We start from the raw sequence: 18,446 nt of genomic DNA on the forward strand, positions 1-18,446 counted from the left end.
CTTCTCTTCTTTTGAAATTAAATGAGTATTTATGGTAAATATTATAAAACATTGGTCCTCAGGGTTTGCACAGGTTTTTAACTAAACCTGTTTCCTCAGAGAAATTTTAAGAATTATTCTTCATGATTCAGTATATTCCTCTGTGTAACTGGTAGCCGAGCCAACATTTCTTACACCCTTTTTTTTCATTCATATAGTTTTAGTCGAAAGCAATAGATTCTAGGCATGCAATCACTTTTACTATTTGGTTTCTGTGTGCAGCTGATAACAATGCCCACCACCCTCCTACATGGCACAACGAAGTTTGAGACACACAGAAATTCAAGATAATCACAAACTGGTTTCAGTACACATACTTCTGCTCTCACAGCTTCCAGACTCTGCTGTATATGATTTCGTCTCGCATTTATTATGGAGATATTACATAACCACATAGTTGAAAGAAGATCTGAACTCTAATGACTTTTAAGCTGACTAGAGATTTGCAGGTAACACATCAAGACTGCCCCTTATTGATCTTTGAATGACATGTTTGTAAGATGAACGGATGGAGGCACTTCCACTATTGCTGGTTTTAGCCTTAACTGCTGCATAGGTGTTACCTTGTATTTCATACAGTGCATAACAGATACATCCTATGAAACCACATGAAGAGAACAGGCTGCATTTGAACAACCATGTCTTTAGCTAGCTGAGGTCATTAAGAAGCTGCTATTGTAGGTACAGGGCTACAATGCAACTATTTACATGTAAATAAAAACTTGGAATTTTAGGTATGTCTTCATGTTACGTACATAGAAGATGGAGGAGTGGCATGGTGATTTAACAGACCAAGGATGCTACTTTGTTCAGAAACGGCCAAATGTTCAGACAAAGGCCAGCTCAGGACTAAATAGCGAAGTCCAGGTATCTTTTGTAAGTTTCTCCTAAGTGCTAGCTTCTTCAGCCTAGCAGCATACAGGCAAGGGTTTTCTCAATGAATAACCCTATTTCTATTTTCTTCTCTTTGTCTCACCATTACAACAACATGACAATTGTTGAAAAAAACCCTGACTTTAAAAGAATCTGCTGTATGCGGTATTCTTCAGAAACCAATAAACAGTGGGCAGATGCCCTTAATTCCTTAACTTATGCTTCTGGAAGTTGTTACACAGGCAGTACATATGAAGTGTAGCCTTTTCCAGCTCCAGCTCCAGCCCCAGATTTATACAATAGTTAGTGAATGCAGAGCGAAATTTGGGAACGGATTACCACAATCTGACAGGAAGCAGAACTGAAATGATAAAGCTCATTGAAGAAGGTAAATTTTTCTTAGAAAAATACTTCCTGAATTCTAGATTTCATCCTTAACATTAACCAAAACAAGAATACATGGCCAAAATCTTTTTGTACTACTACTCTCTTTGCAGATTAATCCTGGCTAATAATGAAAACTACCATCAATCTAGCTGCAGGTAAAGTCTGCATGGCTATCATACTGGCATTTCAAAAGCACAGGATGAGTCTGATACTGTGACATTTAAAAGGCAAGAAGTCCCACTTAGTTGCTTTACTGGTAATTTGTGTCCATCATGCTACTTGGCACACAACAGTAGTGTTGTCAGGAATACTGTCTACATCCTGAGTAAAAAACAAAACTCCAAAAGTGCATGTGAGGGACAGAAACTCTAGAAATGAGGAAAAATTTCACTTACATTTATCCAAGATGGCTGTCGCTATTACTGTTGAAACTCTGCTATGGGCTGAGGTCACAAGACCCTGTAAGCTAAAATAGAGAAGCTTCAGCTGAGGGTAACTGAAGCTGCAGCACGTTAAAATACATTTTAAAGTTATTGGTAATGATTGGAGTTTCAATTTCTTGATCTATTTTTCCCAAGGCACAAAAAGTGACTTCTACTTTTTGGTCATTTTTCAAACCTAAAGGGAAGATACTTTCAGTATTCTCCTCTACCTCGTTATAAGTGTGTATGTATGTTATATACCGTACATGATATGATAGTATGATGGTTTTATTGGCGTGAGTTTGGAGTTGCCACATTATTCACAAATGGAGAAACTATCCATGATTTATGTGTGATTTATGCAGATTCTCTGAAACAAAGCTAGAATAGAATCTTTATACAACAACACATCACCATGTATATAGGAAATATGAATTATATATAAAAAGCTAGCTTTAAAATCTTCAAAAATTTATTAAAATGCACCACAAAGCTATTTTTTCCTTCTATAAAGGTAATTTTTAAATTATGTACCACTGAGGAAGTCTGCTAACTTTTATATCTTTGAAAAACCAAAATAACTTTAAAATATTTTTGTATGCATATGAATACTGTAGTTTGAAAATCTATTGCATCTTAATGTCCCAGAACTTAAATCAAGTGTGTGATCTACTAGGCAGCTAAAATCTACTCTTAACCATGATACAAAGAATCTACTGTCGCTTCAGTAAGTGGCAAGACACTGAATTTGTCACTAATTTTTGATCGAACATTCTCTCTTCTGGCCCACAAATCAGTGCTTTTCAAAAAAGAACTGACACACAACATTAGAAAAAAAAAAGGCAGAAAATAATATCTTGGGAAATTATTATTAGTGTTAACAGCAGAGATTTGGAATAAGAGAAAGAAAAAGAAACCAGTAAATTTCAGTTGAGAAAAGTGCATGATGAACAACCCTGCAGTTTATTACCTGTACTAAGATTGCACGTTAGCTGCCTATGTATAAATACACTTGTGTATGTGCACATATAAAAACACATATGCAATGTGCATAAAGAAATTTCTCGAGAACTTCATGAAGAAAAACATAAAGTTCTGGAGAACTTTATGGAGGAACTTATGGAGGCTTTTCCATATCTGAAATCAACAACAGCAACTCCAAGAATACAAGGAATGCAATGAATCTGAACTACAGAAATCTTGAAACAGCTGAGTAATAACAAAAGCAAATATATAATATATATTCGATTTATGTGAAAGAATGACAAGCTGACAAGAAATACAGTGAAGAACAGAATCTCTGCTTTCTGAGCAAACTTAAGAAAAAAGGAATTCCCATCACATAATACAGATATTCACTGCATTTCTTGTGCAACCATAATGTGATTTATAATAGATGAACATGTAACGGGTGAGAACTAAGAAACTACCAGGATACTACATCATTTTGATATATTCAAAGAAACAGTATGCACAATTAAAGCTAAGAAATCCACTGAAACAGTTAAACTTTAGAAACATTGTTATAAACTTAACTCTAGAAGTCATGATATACTCCTATTTAACAATGCAGTCAAATTTATAATTTCAAAGATAAGTAAATAATACAATGTAATTCTATGAAAAATTATCATTGAGGGGAAAATAGGGAAAATTTTCCAACAAAACGATGTATTTTAGATTTTAAATAGAAAAGGACAGCAAATGTTCAAATTATGAGATGGTGTTAAGAGAATGGGAGAAGTATTGGCTAAAGCATTTGTGATAGAAGACTAAATAATTCATCTTCACCAAACCCATTTCACTAGTTACATGACTAGTCTAAAGTTTCATGAATGCCTGTAAGGCCATGTAGAATGAGTATTTCCTAGCCTCAATGCTATAGGATAGAAGCCACATCACACACTCCAGAACACAAAATCCCAACCGGAACTAGTTGCTTGCCTTCAATATTATAGACACTAAGAAAAAAATAGCAAATTGAATCAGAATTAACTGTTCTCTCTGAGCAGAAAGACCTCCCTAATAGAATTTATGCAAGCTTATCTGAATGTGTTTGACTACACAGAATGTAGTCTAAAATGCTCAGTGTTTAAAGTAAAGTCTGATTGACAATAAACCCAGCTCATTTCATAGGCAGTAATTTATTTAGAAGGAAAAAAAAAGAAAGAAAAATATGAATGGTGACAAAAGGCTCTTGAGCCTGGACTGTTAAGGTGAAAGGCAGAGACAAGGTGTAACCTTCTATTTTCTGGTGAAACAAAGGCCCCTTCCAAGAGACCAATTATCTAACATTGACTCCTCCTTAGTATGCACCTGAAGTAGTCATTTGTATTTATGTTAAATAGATGTAAAAGCAGAATACTCTGTATTGACTTCACACATTCAGACAGCATCATGTAGATGTGATGCCCTAAAACTAATTCCAGGAAACAGCAAAAGTAAAACTGCCAACCACTTCAGTTTTTATTCTGGTATGGGAGGGGACCTAATGAAGAACACTGCTGAAATGCTCAATCATTTTGTTCTACCATCAGATGTATGGACATCCCTATAATACTCTGTAGCCTATCTAAACAAACCGACCAACCAACCAACCAAATCTCCTTCTTTCCCTTCAATTTTGAAGAAAAAGTCTCCGGTGAAATAAAATTAATGAAAATAATACAGTCTACACATGCATGCACTAACAGAGAGAAATCAGCCAAAGAATCTTAGGTACTAGCATTCATATTAAAAAAACTACTGAAAAAAATCAGCATGATATTTCAGGAAGGTAGACAGTGAGCTGACTCTGATGGCAATACCTATTAAGCAAAAGTTTCTTTTGACTAAAGTTCCAGAAGTTAAAAAAGTATGTAAAATCAGATGTGGACAAAATTAAACACAATTAATAGTAAAAGTATGTGGTTTTTTTTAAATAGCTTATTATAAACTTTTCTGATATTATATACCCTTCAGCTTTACACAGTTGGTAAGATTAGATGTGACAGTAGCACAGACCTTTTTAGAGAAATATATATGACAAACTTAGGCAGCCAGCAAGGGAACAATCATAATTTTGATAATCAATTTCAGAACTGAATTGAATTTCCAGAAATTATTTGAATGAAAATTAGCTCACAGCTAGATGGGGATTGGTACATTTGCTTTAAATTAATCAGGTGGATAAAAATAAAATTATAGAAAAAAATAAACTATTATTTTGTAAATATTTACAGATTAATTCAAATTTATGAACTAGGAAAATTAATCAGAAAACAGATTGACAGCACCTCACACAACTTGATGATCATAAATCCAGACAATGTATCAGATTTCATCAGAATAGAGGTCATGTTTTAAATGAAGGTAGAATTTGTAATGCATTATTCATCCATATGAAAATATTACAGGGTGGGATACCTTTTTTATAGTTTATTACCATAGCATATTACAAAATGCATTTGTAAAATAAATGTTTAACTGATGAGTCTATGACAAGTCGTTAGGAAGCATATTATAAGATGCAAATATTGTTAAAATACGTGTGCATGTTTAATGCATGAGTTACAGTCATCAGGCATGGTAAAAATTGTCATAAAATTTAACAAATGATAATAAGATATTTATAAATGGCATCTAAACATAACGTGTGCACAGAAAAGTAAATGGTACTAAAATGAATTCTTGAATGAAGGCTCTTTTTTCCCTTCTCTTTTTACTCAGAACAAATCAAATTAGGTCACTTTTTTGGTCTGGATGCTAGTAAGCAATGTCCGAAATAAACTCTTCTCACTATGTTTCCAAGGCAGCCAGAAACTTCAGCCTTCAGAAGATTTCCAGAATAAAATTATGGACAGAACTCCATTAGCTCAGCAGCACTGATTAGCTTTAACAACATCTTCACATTTTTTCTTACGGAGAATTAAAACACACTGAGTAAATCTAAGTTATTACTTTTACAGGCAAATTTTCTGAGGAGGCAAACTCAGCCTATAGTAGATGAGTAGCTGTAGCTCTATATTATAATTCTTTGTCAACTCATCAGAAAAACCAACTTCTACAGAGCAGGGAAGACACCCTTACCTTTCAAATTTTGTGCACTTGATTGCTGATCTATATAAACCTTGTACATGCTGTTATAGTTTTTTTAATAATTCAATACCATACAGCAAAACATTGATCAGAGAAAAGGTAATTGTGTTTTTTGGTATATCTGTAGAACATAAACAAAGAGCTCTCACCAGAATATTTTCCAGCTGATTACAGAAACAAATTTGTCTTCTTAAAAGAGAAATCTACATACATTTCATCTATGAGTCAGACTAAACAGCAGAGAAAATCCTGAAAATAATGTTCTTACTTCCAAAATCGTTAGATAATTGTCTAGGAGAATAGAAGAACAGATTGAGTAAGAGAGAGAGAGAGAGAAGGCAACTACAAGAAGATACCAGTCACGTCCTGCAAGATTTCGTGCAGAGATTTGCTGGTACGTGAAATCATTCATAATTACAATACAGAACTTTAATGATTTCACTGTAACTAAATAATGTTATAAATCTCGTTTAAATCTGCCAGCTTTCAGCTGCTGAACAAGATGATCTGCAGCTTCTGAAGCACAGTCAAAGAGCATTAGCTGGATCTGAGAAGTCTGATCCAGTGATAGGAATGTTGACATTGTTCTCTTAATTTTTCTCCGAAGTTTAACAAGATTGAATGCCTGGAAATAGGACCTAAATACATTCAAAAAAGAAATAAAGCACTAATTTTGACAGAATAAGCAAGGGGAAAAAAACGAACTCTGCATGTTTTAAAAAATAAACTTATTAATCCATAGATTAAACATCTATTTCAAGCTTTTGAATACAAAGGGTTCTTGAGTCTCACATTCTGGGAGAATGTAAAAGGAAGATATCCTATCTTATCATCTCACCCTTCCCACCATTCATAATGCACCTGGAGTGGGCATTCAAAACATGGGATATTAGGACCTGACTCAGTATCACCAATTCTTATACTCCTCTAGACATAAACAATGTACTTAGAGGCCTGAATTTGGAGCTATACAAAGATATGCAAAGATAGACATTTCAGTTAGAGGACACAGTGCATGTAGCTTTACAAAGCTTACTCTATCTATTTTACATGGAAGCACAAGTGACCACACACATCTGTGGAACATGCTTAAAAAACACTTCTCCCTTCTCATCTGTGGAACCCTATAAAACTTTCAGTTGCACATTATATGTTTCCACACTGAAAGCTTTAGTGAAAGCACTAAAACAAGGTTCCCTGATGCAGACACAGTCAACAGCAGCCCTGAGACCCCAATGAAAACAAAACATATTCAACCCCAAGGTGCTCCTGCTACCTGCACATCATAGCTGGAGTAAACAGTGCATTAAGTGCCTCTGAACTTTCCCACTCAGGAAGGTATTCAGAGAATTTGCGGCTAGTCTCTTTTTCTTTAAAAGCCCTCACATGCAAGACCCTCCACAAATTATTTGTTTCTTCGGCTTTTCCAAACATAAAGGCAATGGCAAAGCACAAGAGGCTTTGAAGTCAACCCTGTGCCAATTCGATTCTTTCTTGTTTCCTAAAGATGTGACCATTCAGTAAAATGATTGAGCAATCAGTTCTTGGAAAAGAGAGAGTGTCTCAAAGTTAAATTGAAGGTCAAAAAGACACTGCTCAGAAGTGTTAAGAATGCTGTGTAGGACACTCCCCCAACTGTCCAGAAATAAAATCGGTCCCAGCTTTCTTGTGACACTGCTGGAAGTGTTTAACTTCACTCGTAAAAGTGGACGACTTTCAAATCAATCCAACAGAGATATAAAAACCCAAAACACAAGAGACAACAAAAATAGAACACATAAAATTATCAAGATGTCCTAAAGTGACATCAGAAAAATTGAATATTATAAAAAAATTAGCAATAAGTAGTTTCTTTTTCATATGTTGTTTATTCCTTCCAAGGGTTACATGACAAATCTTTAAAAGTCAATATATATTGCTGCTGACTTTTTAATAAAGAAAATGGTCTTACCATTGCACAACCCTATTGTGCAATTACAAATGCAGGAAATCATTAATTAGAAACATACAGCAATGTTCCACATACATTTCTGTAGCCGACATTGCATCCTCCTTTGTTAAGCAGATATGGCAGAATGATTCAATAGAAACAAGGGAGCCAACAGTCTGCTGACTCATAGAGAATTTTAGTCAGTTGGACAAACTGAACAATATTTTCAGTTCTAAAGGACTATATATATTTACTGGAATTACTCTCAACCTAACAGACTTTAAAAACAGCTAACATCTGACAGTGACAGAATGTCTCTTTCAAGATCTAAAAATCTTCTTTTATTTTTATTTTTGCTTTCCCACTTTGTCTTCTTTGTAATTAATTATTTCCAGAAAAAAAATGGCTTTTTTTCCTAAGTACTTGGCAGTTTATGCTAGACACACATATCAGGGAAAGACCCACTACTCTAAACACAAATTATCTTTAGTTTCATGGTTTCATACTACAGTACACAAGGTGATGAAAGTCCAACTGAAAATGTGCAGCATCCATCATAAAGAAAAGAAAGAAACTGTAGTGTGCGTTCAGATTCACAGAATGGTACTGGCACTCTTTAATTGTGTACCTGGAAAAGAAATTTCTTGCAGTAAGTAAAATAAGACTTTTCTTGAACTGGAAGTAAGAAGTGAAATTGAAATGAAGAATTCTATTATTTGGAGAATAATCAATGTTTTGTAATGAATTTCCAGTCATCTCATCTTTGTGTGTTTGCAGGTGTCTGTATTTGCATCCTTTGCCACATTCTTCATGCTGTTGGTGGCTTATGAGTTTATCACACGCAGATTTCTCAACAAACACGATTGCGTTACTAGTTACAACTTCTTCTAGCCCAAGGATCTACAGAAGTGCAAAGAAATGTCCTTTAAAGTATGTCCTTGAGGACAAGAGTTGAGTGTTTAGCTGATTAAAGAGATTAGCACAGCTAAATAAATTTTCTTTAAAGAAGGAAATGTCTCACTTAAAAAGTATGAAATCCAAGGAAAGGAGATGGTTGGAAAAGTATCAGTAACACTTAATTTCAACGTGTTAGGAAAGAGACTATACTGCACTGAAACAGGTAAGTTCTTCATGGCAATCAGAAGGCAGTGCTGTGTCCTTTCTAAAAAGAACAGGACAGTATCAAGGGATTATGAGTTTGGAGTTTAAATCTTTGTACTTCATGTCCCTCTTGATTGGACTATAATGGAGTTGCAATGGATTGTATCCAACAAATCCCGGCATTCATCTTTCAGGGTCCTGACCTAGCCTATCTGAAATTAATCTGATGAGATTTACACATTCTTTAGAAAAGGACAGAAGATGTTCTGTGGAGATCCAGTTTACGCATGAACACAGGCTACTCTAGTCACAGTAACAGAGTATAGAGAAGTAAAAAAAAAACAAATAAAAAACCCCAGAAGAATACATACAGAATTTGGAATGCCTGTGATATGACTACAGTGGCAAATAGGACAAAAAATAAATAATCTTCATGGGCATATAGTCCAAATCTAGAGAGACTGGAGTAGAAGGAGTCTGACACAAAGTCTCATACTTTCCTACATTTCATAACTCAGGTGAAATCCTTCTCCTTTAGACAACTGAATGAGGAGCACCTTTTTGGCAGGAATTGTGCAAAGATAAGAAGGTTCTTGCTCCAGAAGGAAGTACTTAGGTCATAAAAAGTAAGAGCTTTCTATGCATTTATACACAGCACAATACAGTGTTCCAGGAATACAAACAATGAAGAGGCTGTGGTATAATTTGCTCACAATAAAGTCTAGAATCATAAAACTGTATGACAGGAAAGGTCTGAGATCAAGTACATATAAAGCCACTTTCCCCTGTGGCTTTCAAAGTACAGTTTTGCTTGGAGTTACATACAGACACAATGTATGGTCTGGCATAGCTGAACTGCACAGAAGTGGAGAGAGAGATAAGAAATGTTCCTTCTTCAGGTTACTGAATGTTATTTTTAGATTAAAATGAAACATCTCAACTTCCACATAGCATCATCCGATCATAGATCAAAATAAAATTGGTACTATAATATTTTTGTCAGCATACTTCTCAGTTTTCATAAATTTTTGATTGTTTCCTTGTTTCTATTTTACTGTAGACCAAGAAAAGACGTGCTTCTTATAAGAAGATACAGCTTGTTTCCTCTACCACACTGAGATTATACTTAAGTTTTAAAAAATGATGCAAAAAGTTAGATCATCAGTATAAGTAGTTAAATTATTCCTTTCTTCTACATCTTTCTACATCTTTATTCATCTTTCTTCATCTTTCTTCTACCACTATAGCATTTGGTTACTTACTATTCCACATTACTCCGGAAAGTCTGAAATTCATCTCGAATCTTTACAAGGCTAAGTAAGATTCTTGGTCACCTTTAAATTTTGAAACATACGATATTCTTCAGTCCATTTTCCGGCTTATTACTAAATATATTAAACAACACTATTTAATGTCCAGGTCAGAGGTAGACAGAAATGTTAACCTTTTGCCATACTGAAAATTGATGATATAATCCTACTCTTATCTTCTGTCTCTTAACTTGTTTCTAACTTAGGATGGAACTTTTAACTTTCAACCAGAACCATTCAGTTTTCTTAATAATGACTCATGAAGGACTATGTCAAAGGCTTTTTGAATGTCCTTTTGAATCATATCTCTTGATCGCACCTTAAAAAAAAATTATTTTTGAGACATTTACAAATACTGGAGTCTTCTTAATACATGCAATAGAGATGTGTGTGCTCTGCAATTTCAGTAAACTTTGAGGCCACAGAAGAAGAGCATGATTTGACCCCCCTAAAGGGCAGACTACCAGAAACTTACACCTAAATCAGCAATGCAGAAAAAATTTGTATTTTTTTCCCGTTAGCATGAAGAACTTCAATGCACATGGTAAATCACACAGGAGTTGAAAGACTCGGAAGCGGTAGCAGCAGCAGTAACATGGGAATCGCTGCAACTGCATGAAAGCTCCCATGGTGCTGACCAGGACCATACTGCAGGCTTTGCACAGCCACTGAGCACTGTGCAAGTCCATTGCACAGACATGACAGTCCTGTGCAAGACAAGAGATGACAGTGACAGACTGATAGGAAATTCCTATCATGATAGCAGGCAATGTATGTGTCTAAGTTCTCTATACATAAACTGGAGAAGTCTGAATGACTGACTCAGAGGAGGATAATGAGGTACTTCACAGTCATTACAGACAGCACAGGAGAAGGTACAATAGGGCTTATTTGAAAATCTAAAAGTAGGAGATTAATGGCTGTTTTTTTTTCTACTTTATGAAGAGTAATGGGTATCATGAAGTCACATGGTGAAGGATTATAAAACAGAAAACAAACTGCCTGTATTTGATGCTTTGAAGGAGAACTGGGGAAAGAAGCAGAGAAAGATGTTAGGAAAATAATCTGTGCAGAACAGTGGCAGCAATGAGACAAGGTGACATTTGCATGTGCTGAAAAGAGGCCAGTTGTGGTAGCTGAAATTTGGAGAACCCTATTATGTGTTTGCACTGGTGGCCTATCTAGTTCCAGGGATGTCCCTACCTAGGGAATGGCTAGTGCTGCTCTAGCATGAGTTGAAAACTTTAAGAACTACTAATATACTGCTAAAAATACTCGTGATATAGCTATATAGGGTATAGACTATGTTAGTGTGTGCATACATGTATATATGTTATTCTGCAGTTTTAGTTTGAAACTAAGTGCCTTATTATATGCTGCAAAATCAAAGACTTTTCCTTAGAGGCTTACTACTGCAGCCATGGATTCCTCTTTATAGTTGATATTGTAAGTTGAAGAAAAAATTTTTTAATTTATAGGAGAAAAAGCAGTAGGTAGTCTTCAGATTAGCCTATAGTGATCTTCTAACAATAACATACCAAATGCTCCTCCTTAATCAATTAATTAATTCACTAGTTTCCACAACAATTAAAAAGAAGGGGAAAAACCAAACTAATGCACCAGACATTCAGCCATAGATCACAATCTGAAAAGAAAAAAAAAAAATAATAAATAACTAGTAAACCTAGCTATAATTTAGCCAAAGGCATTTTTAGCCAAGGTTCTAATAATCAAAGTAACGTGGCTGTATACAAGACCAAAACAGTAACAAAATTTTCTTACTGGATACAGAAATAATCTTCAGACACTATAAATGGATAAAACTCACTGCTTGCTTGATATAAATTACATTGCTGACAATAAAGTGCATTTGAGAGAAAAGAAATCACTTTCCTATCAAGTGACAATTTTATTTGCAGCAGGAGGGAGAATGCCTCTGGAAAAGCACTCCATTGAATTTTTCGTTGTTGCAGTCTGTGCTGGAGCTGGCTGTTCAGAGTAACTATTCTCAAATACTGTACTGACACAAAATGAAATGCTGAAAGAAACTTATGCACAGTGTGATATTCCTTACCTAAGATATATTGTGGGCTAACAGAGGTGACATTTGAAATATTGGACTAGGTCTTCCCTGTACTTAAAAAGGCAGAATTACAAAAAAATCTGTGCTGATTTTGTCCACTGAATGGTTTGCTTGAGGGTCTTCTGCAAAAGTATTACCTAAGTTTACAGGACGAGAATACACATATTAAGTTTTTGGTAAGTATCTGTCCTCATGTCATATTGCAACTCACTTTAGCTGCAGGCTTCAAACAAGACACTTTCCCCTCTAACAAGACTCAAAAAGCAGTGCTGGTTTGTAGGGGGAAAAAGGCACAAGGGACTGTGTATGAGAATGTATTCTAGAACTTCAGAAACCTCACCCTGCGATTTTTAAAATTTCCCTTTAAATATCCGTAAATGATACTTCCTGAATTACAGCTTATTTGTGCTTTGTAGCACAGACATTGAAGGAGTTTATGTACATTTTTAACACATTTTCTGCAGTCCACAATGAGAATTCTCCTTTCCTAATGGAATTTCACCTTTAGAAAAAAATTAACAAAACCAAAACTGTACAAAACAAAAACAAAACATGTAAAACTCTAATGAAGCTGCTTGTAACATTCAATGAAAATACAAGACAAGCATCTCTAGGCAAGCCTTCTACCAAATAATAATAAAAACTTCCATATTTTAAATGCTATTTTTAACCTCAGAGACATTGTTCACATGAACATCCACATTTTCTATTAAATTGCTATTTTTAGACAGTACTCTGTGTAGTATGATCCTCTTAATCCACAATTCAGGACTGATAATCATTCTTTCCTTTGTACATTTCTAGGAATCTGCTGAAATGCTTGACTGCCTAAACTAGGGTAATTTCCTTTATGCAGTTGTAAATAAAATTTTGAAGAAGTGGAGAGTGATTTAAAAAAAAGTCCTTTTAAGAAACTTAATACATCAAATAAAATTCAGGAGGTAGAGACACTCACAGCTCTGAAGGAACATAGGGAGGCAGAAAAAAACAAGAAGTGACAATTTTACAGCTACATCATATATGCTTTCCTCACCCAAGCTGACATATAATGTAGGATATTTTGTATAAACACAGAGCTCATGTTACTTTTATCTTGGAATACTTTCTCATGTCTTGAATACACCAATGAAGAACACTGACCGATTCATAAATATTTCCTCCTGCTTATCGGTCATTTTCCTCAGAAAGACACAAGTTGTTTACTTTATATTCTGTCAGTTCAAACTGTGCCAAAGTGACTAAGTCCAGTAAAATAAATAATACATTTCCCGGGAAAAACACATGACCAAAAAATAAATTTGAATAAAAGAAGATACAGAAATTAAAAAAAAAGAAAAAAGAAAAAACTGTGAACTTACTATTGTGTTAATTAGCAAGCACTGAAAAGATAAAAAGATCAAAATTCGAGGCAATAACTTAAAGAATGTAGTAACTACTTTAAATTAATAGTAATATTAGACAATGCATTTATATGAAGTTGCAATATATATGTAGAAAACTTGCTTTAAAAAGTACTTTTTAATCACTTAATAATTTACCCATAGAAGTCCTAACTCCACCAAATATTTTTACAGATAGTGAACATCAAATTTGCAGCAGCCCATCAAAAGTCCTACAACTAATGATTTGGATTCTCTGACAAGCTGTCCAGATAAAAGTTCTGCTTTAGATGTTTTTCACACAAATTAAGGTTATGAAATGAATATATAAAATTTCATTCCTAGTTTGATCTGTGCTTCACACATTTGTGTGGATGTTTATAAGAAGATCCAGGCACTTGATATGCTGAGACTGAAGTACTAAACCAACCAACACCAAACCCGAGCCATTGCTTATTCACTATGTAGATCCTGACTTTATTACCTGGTTGTTCTTGATAGAGCTGAATGAGATCTTTCAAAGAGATGACAATGATACCACCAAAGGCTGTAATTTGAGCTGCAGTTTTTCTCCAATACAAATGAAACCAGTCTCTATTTCATATCACATTACACAGAGAAAGCATATGAAGTCAGGCTTAGGACTTGTATTGATTGCATGTTTTCACATAGTTTTCTCCAAATACATATGGAGGACTGAAAACTCGTTATTCTTTAATTTCTACAATATTTTTGTAATCTGAACTCTCCCTTAAAGCACCTTGACAGTTAAAGAGCATATCATATTAAAAAAATAATTTATATTTAGACAGGAAAAAATGATAAATCACTCTACCATATAATGCCATACTTTTCTAGCAGCAATATATAAAACAAAAGTTAGGTAAGTGAATACTGAGTTCATTTATTTTCACATGGAAATTTCATCCAATTGTTAAACTGACTTCAGAGTTCCATACTGCCATTCAATCCAAAGGATTCCTTTCAACTTACTATAGATCCTGAAGGGCCAGCAGGAAAACTAATAGGAAAAGGCACAGTGTTTGAAGAGCCTCTTTTCTACTTAACCGTAAAATAAGAAAAAATACCCAAATTTAAAAAAGTCAGTCATTATTTTCATTTGAACAGCAGTGATAAATGTCCAAGATGGTTTGTTATAATTAAGCTTGTAAAGTGACTATTTAAAGCATTCATATGCCACTATAAGCACCTTAGATAAGTAACCTGAAAGAACAGTCAAGAAAGTACTTGATTTAGTATGAAGACTTTTGTAAATAAATTGAAAAACCCCTCCTTCAAGGATTCAATTATAATCCCACAGACACAATAATTAAACACACTTCATGTGAAGTTGATCAGGCATTGATATGCACTGATATACAAGGTGGCTTTATACTCAAGCATTGTGCAAAAAACAATTATTTGCACTTAAATCATCTTCATGCATGAAGTAATGGAATTTCCATTTTACAGATGGGAAAAGTGAGTCGGAGATTATGGATGGCTTGCTCAAAATGATTTGTCATATTAGCAGAATTGGACAACAAAATTCAGAAGACAAATCCACTTGTTATACATTCAAAAAATTCTGTTCTGCGGGTAAACACACATGAATTACAGTGCCTAGACCAGAAACAATAAGCACCTTCAACTTCACTGAAACCTAAGGAGCTGTGGGCTCTTATCTCCATGTTAGGTCATGCCCTCTAGAAGCATATGAAGCAGAAAATTCTAAAGCAAAGCAAGCCATAAGAAATTCTGAGCACATTTACAAAGGGCAGGCACCTGTACTCTGGCCCTATTTGTGTATTACTCTTTCCATGAGTACAATATAACTGTACTGGTTTATACAATACTTGTAGCCAAAATAAAATGGCTATATCTAAATCGCTACAACACCTGCAAGGTACAGATCAGGATCACAGACCGCTTGCCTGAGACTGAGTGCCTCATGCAATCTTGGCCTTTCCTAAGTGTAAGTGTGAACACAAACGGGAGGGTAGGAGGAATGATAAAAATATCTTGTGATCACAACATATTTAAATAAAAATAATCTGCTCTAACTGAAATTTCATATCAGAAACCAGCAAACAGATTTCCATCTAAATTATTTTGTCAACAGCATAGTGGTATCCTTGCTAACCTTATTTGGCATCAGTGAATAATTAGATACACAGGGGTGTGACTCCAATTGAAGGTGTTGGCATCGTATCACTCTGTGAAAATATTAGCTATGAGGTTAACTCCAATTTTCTCTTCTTTAATTAAATGCACATGGTACTAATGAGGTAACCTACTGTTCCTTGATAACACTAATTAGCTAAGAGGAGAGCACACTCTCACACTGCAATTTAAACCTAAAAATAAGGTTGAAATATGCTAATTGCAGGCAATTTAAAACAGTACAAGTTGTAGAACTAGTCATAATAAGCAAAACCAACTGCTTTACAGCTCTGCAGCTGTAACTTTGGTTAAAAGCAAAACACCCCACACAATTTTAGAAGCTTTTGGCAAAATATCCACCAGACTCCTCAAAAATTGTTACTTAATTCACAATATACAATATAAATGAAAAAAAATAAAAAGAAAAAACCTACCTTCTTTTTTGCGTATCTAGGAAAAGTTAAATATCGCCTGATAAATATGAACAAAATCTGCAGAAAAATATCTTTTTTTAGCCTAGTTTGAAGCCATGAATTTTCCCAAACACTTTGGAGCTTCATCTGTAGAGGTGTTCAGCAGCTGCAGTTTACACTGATGCCAATGGAATCCTGAGTGCTCAACTTAACTGAAAGTCTGGCCCCAAGATTAGAATTTAGAATGGGGGAAAAAAGTAGTATGGAAACATGTTTTCTTTAGAACATTTTAAAGAACATATCTGTGATTCTATGTACAACTTCAAAGTTCCTCAAATAGCACCATTTGGTACTGTAACATCCCACATATTCTTTACGAGGTAACATAATAGATGGTTCAGCTTAGCCAGTGAATTGTAGACAAAGTCACATAGCACATTAATTTGCAATAGCAATTTTAAATTTCTTGCTTTAAAGCTCCAACTGTTGAGCAGAGAAAAGAAGATGGACAGTCTTTTGCTATACAAGCTACTTTGCTGACTAATGCGTGGAGTGACAGTGTTCTGAGCTTTGGCAGAGATAGATTGCCTTTTTTTTTAGTATTTTTTTCTCCTTTATTGAAAGAGAGTAGCAATGCAAAGAAGATAAAAGGATTGCAAGACAGTGATCCTTTAATGAGACAGAAATTGGAGATCTTTACTGAATATAGGCACAGGAAAAGTCTTGAACTGAATGGAAATAGCACCTCCCACATGACCAAAATGATTAATCTTATTTTCTGATTTGCTAAAGAAAATAAAAAATAAGGAAAATGAAAAGACATGTGTTGTCACTCCAGAAAGAAATAAAATCTGTATTTATAGATATGAAGGCATGCTGCACATCTTATAATCAGCAGACTTCCATAAGGCGTAATGAATTATAAATAAAAAGTATATAAGTTGTCTGACTTTACAATACATCTTTTGTTATAATTTTAAGTAATTACATATGCCTACAGTTCATTTTTCAGGTGTTGAAAATTTAATTCCCCTTTAGAATTGTTAGATCAATGCTGTAGTGTGATCCAGCTTCCTAATTCAAGTCAATAAAGCCATACTACACAAGGGTACAAGAAATGTCCATTTCACATTTCCTAACACATTATTACAACTGATAGATTTTCCTCAAGGACCCCAGCTATGATATGCTACAAGAATAGGGCAAGAGTAATCAAGAGTTACTAACGTCTCTTTTGCTAGGTGATTCTTAGCAGTATCAGAGAATCTGCTTAGTAGTATTTATAGGTTACATGAATGGATGGACTATTTTCAGTTGCAGAGGAGAGCTAAAGACCCCTAAGTGCCCTTGCCAGTCTAAGCTGGGCATCAGATTTATCCTGATTCCAACTCAGGGACTGATTTAATTCTTCATGTGTGAGCAAGACTCATTAAACGATAATACAGATGTTGAGGTAACTATCAGTATCTGTGCACCTCAACAAAGCAAACAATCATCCACTCCTGAAACCAGAACTCTCCATGAGAAAACCTACACGCTGTGGATGTAAACAGCAGTGGTCCTGACTTAGGCAACTACAACGATATAAATGGATGCAAACATACCCAAATCCAGTCCTACTTACTTACATGATTTTCCGTATGGCCAAGGAAATTGCTGGTATTCCACATAAAAATGCTGCCTTAAATCTGTATTTACTAAAGATAATGAAGACTACTGAAGTAGTTGTTGATTGGTTTTTTTTAATAATACTTATTTAAAGGTAAAGAAATCCTTTTATTCGATATCACTATATTTAACATCAAGTTCGCAGCTGCCTTTACAGAGAGGAACAGGGACACAAATATGCAGGTAGTCTGCCTGTCCTATTTCAATAACTAAATTAACTTGTGCCATAATAGCAGGAGTGAGAGTGGCTATTTGGCTTGCTCACAGAAAGTTAGGAAACAAAATTAGAGTGCAAAGACATGTATATATATGGCTGTAATCCATCCACCTCTGGAACATCTTGTGGAAGAAAATCAAGGAATTGGAGCAGAAATAATCTCTTATTCCACTAATACTGCAAAAAAATTACTAGAAACTCACCTATTAAAATCCCTTATTTATTTTCTGAAGCTTGCGGTCAGAAGAGCCATACAATTAACAAAATTATGTAAAAGTAACTACTAGTCCACAATAATTTTTAAAAAATTAAAACTGAAATAACTTCAAGTAGTGTCAATTACACAGTGCAAGAAGTGTTAAAAAGAGATTAGTGTTACTGGAA

The 18,446-nt window shown here is 34.6% G+C and overlaps 1 protein-coding gene across 8 annotated transcripts in view; it reads right to left on the minus strand.

Moving 5' to 3' along the window:
* The window catches only part of FOXP2 (forkhead box P2), a 411,711-nt gene that overhangs the window by 81,669 nt on the left and 311,596 nt on the right, over nucleotides 1–18,446 (minus strand). The window contains exon 2 of one of the 8 annotated variants that reach the window (XM_017817870.1): nucleotides 1,695–1,765. The exons of the other annotated variants lie outside the window; for them this stretch is intronic. The gene's annotated coding sequence lies outside the window, so the exon portion shown is untranslated. The remainder of the gene's footprint in view (nucleotides 1–1,694; nucleotides 1,766–18,446) is intronic. 8 annotated transcript variants of the gene reach the window in all.

This window comes from Lepidothrix coronata, unplaced genomic scaffold, assembly GCF_001604755.1.
Source record: "Lepidothrix coronata isolate B3197 unplaced genomic scaffold, Lepidothrix_coronata-1.0 Scaffold63, whole genome shotgun sequence".
In the NCBI taxonomy this organism is placed as follows: Eukaryota; Metazoa; Chordata; class Aves; order Passeriformes; family Pipridae; genus Lepidothrix; species Lepidothrix coronata.